At 26.9% G+C, this 9830-nt stretch overlaps 1 long non-coding RNA gene across 1 annotated transcript; it reads right to left on the bottom strand.

The window, feature by feature from the left end:
- Window positions 1-1470: 1470 nt before the first annotated feature.
- On the bottom strand, window positions 1471-7154 carry LOC140667193 (uncharacterized). Its single transcript, XR_012046970.1, has 3 exons — window positions 7006-7154; window positions 6658-6936; window positions 1471-1851 (listed from the first exon to the last, which is right to left on the bottom strand). It is a non-coding gene; the product is annotated as an uncharacterized lncRNA (long non-coding RNA).
- Window positions 7155-9830: the final 2676 nt, after the last annotated feature.

Below are 9830 nucleotides of genomic sequence, written 5' to 3'. Positions count from 1 at the left end.
TTTGTAGAATAATTTTGTTAGGAAAGGTCACGAAAGGAGATACTATTTTTCAGAAGAACCTAAATATTGATACACAGTTTAAATCTGATTAATGTTTGTTTTGTATCTTATTATTTAACGATCTTTCGAAATTCACGCTATTTACCAACATAAAATAAACATGAAATAAACTTAAAATAAAATTAATTGAAAAGTAAAAACTAATATCGGTGCAGCAAATTTGTTATTTATTTTGTCATAGGATACGAACAGAACATCGAACTTATGAAAAATTATGGGTCTTAAAATCAATTCGCATTCTTTTTAAACTTAAATATTCTTTTAAACTTAAGATCTACGAGACTAATATACATATAAATTATTTTAAATTATGTAATATTATAATTATAATTTGTTATATGCGCTGCTTGTGTATAATTATGTTTGTTATATCTTTTAGAAATGTGTTCTTATTCTTAGTATATAATTTTTTTAATAGAAATTATGACATAAATTAAAGAACCGTTAAGAATTAAAACATAAACTAATTCACATAAATACATAAATTAAAATGTTTTCAAAAGTGTTTATTAACTATTACATATCACTGTAACTGAAAACCCCGTTGGGTTCTAATGCCAACGGGTGGCATATGTGAAACAAATATTTACAATTCAAGTATTACAATTATATGGAAACGGAAATAGGAAATATAATAATTTTTATATATCATATAAACTTGTTACGAAAAATTACTGCGGCCTCTCAAGTAGAGAGGAATGCAATAGTATAGGCCAAGGTTCGCAATAAGTAATGCCGTTTTAATAATAATAAAAATATATGTAGTATATGTATGTATATACAAAGAAATTATACTACTTATAATTATTCATAAATTGTTATAATAATTAGTTTAGATATTGAAAAAGAGAGAGAGAGAGGAGGGGGGCGGAGAAGGAAGGGAGAGAGAAAGAGAGAGAGAGAGAGAGAGAGAGAGAGAGAGAGAGAGAGAGAGAGAGAGAGAGAGAGAGAGAGAAGTAGGGAGGGAGACAGAGGGAGAGGGAGGGATTGATTGATCGATTGATTGATCTTTATTAGCTTTCTCAGCTATTTGTAGTACAGAATATTATATACTTGTTTAAGTTACATTATAATAAATATGCTCTTTTAACCTACGTTTAAATGATTGAATTATTTCACTTCTTTTTATTTCATCTGGTAAGACGTTATACATTTTCACTCCTTTATAAAACATACTCTTTTGAGCGCTTCTTGTTCTACAAAGTTGTAATGCAATGTCCTCGGCTGGTCGTGTTTGCATTTCACTCTCATTTCTTACTATTTCTATACTATTTCTTAACTAATTCGGTAACATATTTTCTAATATCTTCAAAATAAATATACACACGTTATAATATATAATGTGCCGATTTCACCAATTATAAGATGAGTACTAAAAATTAACATAATTAAAATTTTAAGTAAATTTCTTGAAACAATACGCACGAAAAGAAGTATAAGAACGTATAAAAGCAAAGTGATAATTCTGCAAAAAATGTATACAAAATGTAATGTTTTTAATAAGACAATTATATACCAAAGGGATATTGCATATAAAAATAGTATGTTTTTTTAGTCAGAGATAATAAAATAAAATAATAAAGGATTAATAAATGATAAATTAATCAGAAAGAATATAAATAAATTATTTAAGTACAGCAATAAATACGGAATCCTGAGACAGAATTACTAATTGTGTTGCTGTGACAATCCAATGCAGCTGATTCCTTGAATAATGAATTGTTCAGTATATTTCAGTCACATAAGTAGCGCCAGTTTAAAATTCTGTATAAAACGTCTTCTAATGCATTCCTGGCAAGAACAAAATTTTAAGTTTAAAAAGAGAGAAAATCTAATTAGCAATATGTAAAACAAGCAGGATAAAAAATTAAATAAAAATTAAACTAAATAGTTTATGCTAAATAAAAATACTAAAAGTTGTAACAAACAAATGTGAGCTACATTTATGTGAGTTAAAGCTTACATAAAAACTATTATCACAGAGAGTACATAGCAGACAAAAAGAAGAAAACATACGAAAGACCGGCTGATTATGATAAAATGAAAAGAGAAAATGGAGAAGAAGAAGAAGGCTGGAGTGAGGCAAAGAAGAAAAAGGAAGAAAAAGAAAGGAGTTAAAGAAACTGAAAACATCACGCATAAAATATCAAAATTAATCTATCCAACGCAGGAGATTCGAATGTGAAAGATTGCTAGGAATACTGATATAGCAATCATTAAGGTGTTCAGTATTGTTCTTTAAATTTAAACTATTTAATTTTGTTTGATATGAATTATTAAAATATCACGACAAAGGCCGTAAGCATTTTCATGTAAAACACGCTTTTCCAATCAAAATTATGGTCGTGATTGATCCTGTGTTCCATAAGTATTAAGTATTATTGCGCGTAATACAATAAGAGCGATGCTCGAATATTTTCGTTTTTATTTATCTTCTCGATTGAGCCACATACGATGCATCACAATTATGACGAATCAATTTTACATACAACATTTCAATGCTCATACGTGGAAAGAGTATCTTTATGTGAATAAATCTATTGAGTTTGCAAAACTTTTGAGTTTTTTCTCGCAACCGTTCTTAAAAAGAGAATAGCTATTAGTTTCTATTTATTATACATTTTTATTCTCGCATCTTTGTTTACCATCAAAATAAAAGTTTGAGAAATTAGTTAATATCTTTTTAGATAATAGCTATCCCTACGGATTTTTTTTCTACATTGAATTCTCGCTTGAAAGTATTAATGAGTTTGACACGAAAATCTAAAAAAGAACTACAGCATCATTAAACAAAATTTCTTTTTTATCGCGTTATTTGTGAATAACATTTTCGAGAAGTTTAAATCAGCACTCGGTCATTACGAATCACCTGATTAATCACGACCACCATTTTGATTGAGAAAAAGTCAAACATTTGGATGAGAAGTTTTTATGAGATTTCGATATTGTAATATTACGATATTTAGAAAATGATACATATCAAGAAAATTCAATAGCGTCAATTTATAGAACGAGAACCGAACTTCTCAATGATTGCTGTACTGGTATTTTTAACATCCTCTCACATTCAAATCCCCCTCGTCGGAGAAATTAGATTTGTATCTTGCCGCGTAGTGTGATCGGTTCCTTTTTGTTACGGCTGTTATTTACAAGTTTCGTTACACTGTCAGTTGTACTTTAAGCTCAATATAATTTTTCCGTTTTAATTTTTTTTGTTTAATTTTATTTTTATTAAACATTATCCTACTTTGTACAGCTTACTGTTTGCTCTTTTCTTTCATTTTTTAGATGTAGAATTATTATTACTGACCAAAACATACTGTTGTGTGAACACGTTTCGTATAAAATTATCAACATTATTAGCATTATTCTTGGGTGAAACAACAATTCTATTGTTGAGAGGACTCAGCTAAGAAGAATGATGATCACTTCAATATAATAAAGTAATCCGGCCGATTGAATCTAAAATCATCTTGTGATAGCTGCATTCCAGTAATTTAATTTAATTTTCTGCTTTTAAAAATTAAATTAACGCTTATTTACGTTTATTTATGTCTCTAAAAACATTCAGATTTTATAAATATATGTTTTGAGATCCTCTTACGTTATTTTTTATAATACCGGTATTGTTTACCATACATGTCTTTAATCTTATACTTGTATGTTTTGATTTTTTATTTTCACTGAGTCACGTCTGATCATAATATTTATATGTAATGATTTAATTGTTATTTATTGCCACTGAAAGAATTTTAAAGCGTTGGATCAAAACGTCGGATTTAAAGTAATTTTATTTTGTTTTTTAATTGAATATAAACTCGCTAGACAAGACATTTGTTATTTAAATCTATCGGATTTTTGTTAATTTATATTTTGATTTATATGTATATATATGTGTATATATATGTATGTATGTATGTATATACATATATATAAAATATTCTTAATATTATAATAATATTTTATATTTTTTATTATTATATTTTTATTAGTTCAATAATGTCTGTATAAATTTTATAGACCATGTTATATCAAACATCAATAATATAGTATTCTAATATCTTCAATAATAAAACAGTTTTAGTTCTATTTAATGACTAAATAGTCATAAATATTCCATTGAATTTATATATTATATTATATTATATTATATTGTATATTATGTGACATCATCTTATTTCCTTTTTAAAGTCATAATATCTTTGTGAAAAACATTTCTTGGTCAAAGCCTTGATTTTTGAAAAAAAATATCTGATACGAGTGCTGTCCGATACATCTTGTACATACATACATACACACACATATACATATATATATATATATATATATATATATATATATATATATATAATACACATAATATAATATACATAATAATTATCATACGTTATATATTCTGTATAACAAAAAATTTATATGTATTAATGAAGCTATTATACTAATATTATTATATCTTTATAAATTGCATATTTTATAAAGAATATGTATATTTAGATAATATAATTTGAAATATAAATTATTACAATAGGCAAATGCCAGTGTCAAACAAATTTAAAAACTTGCGAGTATGTATTATAGAACGTTCAAAACAATTACATAAAAACAAATGTTTTTATACGACGCTTTAGAATCCTGGTTAGTAGAACGTTTAAAAACGTTACATAAATAAATATCAAAGTCAGCCGTAAGTCAGTGAAATTAAAAATTAAAGAATTTAAAATAATGTTATATAAACAATCCAATACTAGAAAATAAATAACAACTTGACAAATAATCGATAGAAATAAATAATTTAATAAAGTACACATGATGAAAGCTATAACGTATGCAAGTATAAAAGATATAACGCATGCAAGTAAAATGAAACTTGAGTAAAAATGTAAAATATAATTTTAAGTAGCATATTTTTTTAAAGTGGTTAGAGATATGAGATAATAAAAGAATAATAAATGATAAATTAATCACAAAAAATATAAATAAATTATTTAGCAGAGTGCAACGATAGATACGAAATCCTGAGGCAGAATCCCTAATTGTATTAATTTGGCGGCAATCCTAACGCAGCTGAGTCCTCGAAAAAAAAAATTGTTTAGTGTACTTCACTCACATAAATAGTGCCAGTTAAAAATTTTGCATAAAACATGTTCTAATGTGTTCCTGGTGAGAGCAAAAATTTAAGTTTAAAGAAAGAAAAGATTTAACTAGCAATATGTAGAACGAAAAGAATAAAAAATTAAATAAAATTTAAACTAAATAGTATGTGCTAATTAAAATTTGTAACGAATATGAATTATATATTATATTGATGTGAGTTAAAACTTACATGAGAGTATGACAGACTGGACATGGCAAATGAAAGCAAGAGAGCACGAAGGACCAGCTGATTATGATAAGTGGAAAGCAAAAATAAAGAATCAATGAAGGAAAGGAAGACTGAGATAAGGAGAAAAAAGGGGAAAGTAAGAGAAAAGGAGAAAGGGTTAACGAAATTGACATCTAGAACACACCTTTCAAATCAAAATCATAATCGTGATTGATCTTGTGTTCCGTAATAATCTAGTGCTGAATATTATTGCGCACAATATAAGAACAAAGCTCGGATAGTTTTGTCTTTATCTCTATACGTTTGGCCCACATACAATACGCATCGCAATTACGATAATCAATTTCATATACAACATTCTAACGCTCATATTTGTTCTAACAACTCCGTTCAGCTTGCAAAGACAAAAACAAGATAGCCGTAACCGTTATTACATGTAATCGTTTATCACACAACTAAATCACGGATTCAAACTTCTCGGAAATCTATTAACATATAAGACAGTAAAAAAAGATGTCATTTGAGGATGTTGTCATTCTTCTTAGATCTTCGTGCGTGTATCGAAATTATTAATATTTCCAAGCGAGATTTCAGTGTCGCGTGGAAATATTAAATTAATTTATTAAATAAATATAATAAATATTAAATTGAAAGTAAATCTGAGGGCATAGCCATTATCTAAAAAAAATATTAATTAATTTCTCAATTTTTTTTTTATAATAACAAAAATGCAAGAGTAAAAATGTATAATCAATAGAGACTAAGGGGGACAGCTATTTCCCTTTTTTGAGATAACGAATTTTTTAAATAATTTAATCTAACAAATGTTAACGAGAAAAACTCAGAAATTCAGAAACATTGCAAATTCAATAGAATTATTCATCACATAAAAATCTTCTTCTAATATATGAATGTCGTAATGTCATATATATAAAATTAATCGCCATGATTGCGATGCGTCATATTTTGGCCAAATTAATATACAAAAACGAGAATCTCAGAACATCATAATCATATCAGACGAAATAATGATCATAAGCAGCACTTGGTCGTTACGGAACACCTGATTAATCACTACAATTCTGATTGGGAAAACGTCCGTATTTTAGGTAAGAAATCTTTATTATGATGTTTCGAAAATAATCCGTATCAAATGGCAATTCAATAACTTAAATTTACAGAACGATACCGAACTATTCTATGATTGCTATTACTGATATTCTTAACATTTTCTCGCATTCAAATCCTCTGCGTTAGGGAGAATTATATCTTACTGTATAGTGATCAGTTCTTCTCCTGCCCTTTCCATTTCATCCTTATCTCTCGTTCCTTCTCTTCCGATCATCCTTTGTTTTCCTTCTCCTTTCCTTTCATAATCAGATGGTTTTTCACACGTTTTCTTCGTTACGACTTGCTTACAATGTGATAACAGTCTATGCTTTAACCTAGTACAACTTAATAGAATTTTTTGTTTTAATCTTTTTGTTCAATTCCATTTTTATTTAATGTATCATCCTAGTACTATGTGCGGCTCACCGTTGGTTCTTTTCTTTCTTTAAATTAAAAATTATTGTTATTGCCCGGAACTTACTGTTGTGTGAACACATTTCGTATAAAATTACCAGTATTAATTATGGGCGATGCAACAACTAAACAATTCTTTTGTTGAGAGAATTCAGCTGCAAAATATTATTATCAACCGGGAGAATCTGGATTCATCTCGTAGCGCACTCAAGTTTTTTACTTCTTTCATTCTTGGAAATTAATTTAAAATTTATTTACGTTTATATACGAATTTAAAAAACATGTAAATTTTCTTTATAAATGTATGTATGTTCTAATATTCTTTTGAAATGTTGTTTAAAAAATTTTGTGTACATAATTATTTACAAATATGACTTTATCAACTATCAGTTTTATTTATATTAATAAAAACAAAAAGGTGATTAATTATATGTAAATATAATGTTATTACAGTTATTACGAAAGCTAATTTAAACAAAATTTAATAATATTTAAATATTTATAACATTATATCTCGTTCATCTTTTTCATTTTCTTCTATCTCACATTTAATATATGGAATATATACTTTATAAGATTTGATATAACATCTTCCTATATCTGTTCCCTCATCACATTAATTCTTTGACTTGGTTCAGCTGCACACAGAATGATTGAAAAAATAAGTGTTAAAATATTTTTAGTATTACATATATAGAACTTTGTTCTACAACTAATCGCATTTTTTAGTAGATAAAATTGTTATTACTAAATCTCTTATAATTTGAATGTCAGTGTATTTAGATTTGCAAATATTATTTATTGTCAGACAAACCTTTTCTTATGTACGATTATTGAAACATATGATTTTACAAACTATCAATTATAATTAAATAATAGACTCAAGAAATTTAATTATTATATATGCATATTAATTTTAATTGAAATTACGTTCATTGAAATTGAATCATAACAAATCGTGCACTTTAGTATATGGTTTTTGAATGCAAAATATTACCTTAATTAATTATTTTCTGCAATTTTTATGTTAATTTTCGGATGTTGTGTTCTTACATTGTGTTTCATAAATTAGTCGCTTTAATAGAAACTTTATAATTTTTACTACAAAAGTTGCATTTAACTATATCTTTTTCTACTGTTCGATGTTTTACCCACTAGATTTCGTATCTTCTGCTCTGATAAATCTATTGAGCTTGCCAAGACTGAAAAGGATAAACGTTTATCAACTGGACTGTAGATTCAAAGTTACACGAAGTTACGGAAACATTGTTAACAAATGTCACGGTAAGAAAAATGTTAACTTTCGAAAAACTTTATTATCGTTCACAAATCTTGTTTTAGTGTGTGTCGAGTTCATTAATATTTTCAGGCGTGATCTTAAAGCAAAAAAAAGAAATGAATTTGAGTAGATGACCATTCCGTCCTTTAAGAGAATATTAATCAACATCTCAAAATTTTTTTTATAGTATTGTGGATGCAAAAGTAAAAAAGCACAATCAATAAGACTAATGACTGTTCACCTTTTTTAAGATAAAGTATTGTAAGAAGAATCTTAGAAATCTTTCTACAAAAAATAGTTTATGAAACTAATTGAACTCGGAACGATCTCTACTCACAATTAGGATAATTGTTACATTTAAAACGTTTAGTTTATTATTATTTACATGCTCAATCGTAAATTTTAATCCAGAATGGAAAGTGTTGAATTTATTCAAAATCAAAACATATTGAGATAAAAAAGTGTTACTAAGACGATGTCGTTGATGTATTTTAAATACGTTAAAAAATGTAAGTTTAAAGAATTATTCATAATCATTAAAAAATTGATGCATAAATCTTAATAAATATAATAGAATTGATAGATATATATTAATTAATAAAGTAAAATTTTTAGATTAATATCATATATTTATTGAACTTATAATCTATCCGCATATAGAGACACAAATATATTTTATCGAAAATAGATTTATTGTAGTTTTAAAATATTAGAGTTTAATTCATTTTATTGTTTCTTTCTTCGTCAATCTGATCGTTTAAGTTACGCTAATTTATTTGGCAGATTTATGTTTTTATAATTTAAAAGTATTTGTGAATTAGTAATTTTATTTTTGCTCACAAGATTATAAAATAATTTTTTGAATAAATATATATGACTTTACTTTAAAATTATAAAAAATCGAAACAAATGTTTTGAGAGCTGGAGAACAATTCAACTTTTACTTAAAACTCGCATTAATCTAACAAATTCTGTATACTTGTACAATACATACTGACTAACATATAAAATATGAAATGTATACAAAAATTATTATATTTTAAAAATTCAATTCTATAGTTCCTCTGTAGTCTGTGTTTTTCTCATAAATATTTCATATATTTACAACAATGTAATAAAAAATTAATTGCATAACTAAAAGAATTTCTGTTATATCATTTTAGAGATTAATATTTAATCTTCATTTTTAAATTTTTGCAAAAAAAGTTTACAAGGTAAATTGTAAAAAGATACAATCGATATTAGCGCATAAGTGTATACATTATTATGTTCGCCGCAATGTTTGATCGCTCGCAATTGACAAAAAAAAAAAAAAAAAAAAAAAAAAAACAATTGGGTAAAAAATCGCTGAACGCAAGCATTAAGGGATAATCGACTTCCGGTGGACAGTTACGGCCTGTCGCATTCACAAAGGAGCGTGTAAATGCGCCGGACGAGGAATAGTTACGATTGCAACGCGCAAACGTTACAGAAGATACGATCCCGGACGGATGTCTATGTGGAAAGAGAAGCGACGTATCGAGGTGGAAACACGACGGCAGGCGAGAAGCGAAGGGAAAACATTGTGCACACTGCCGTAACTTGGCGTCACGGTCGGTGAGCTTCATCGATCACCGGCCAACTCAATTTGTCTCCATTGATACC

This window comes from Anoplolepis gracilipes, chromosome 1, assembly GCF_047496725.1.
Source record: "Anoplolepis gracilipes chromosome 1, ASM4749672v1, whole genome shotgun sequence".
Lineage (NCBI taxonomy): Eukaryota > Metazoa > Arthropoda > Insecta > Hymenoptera > Formicidae > Anoplolepis > Anoplolepis gracilipes.
Note: the sequence above shows the minus strand (reverse complement) of the source record. Positions and strands in the feature narration are given on the sequence as shown.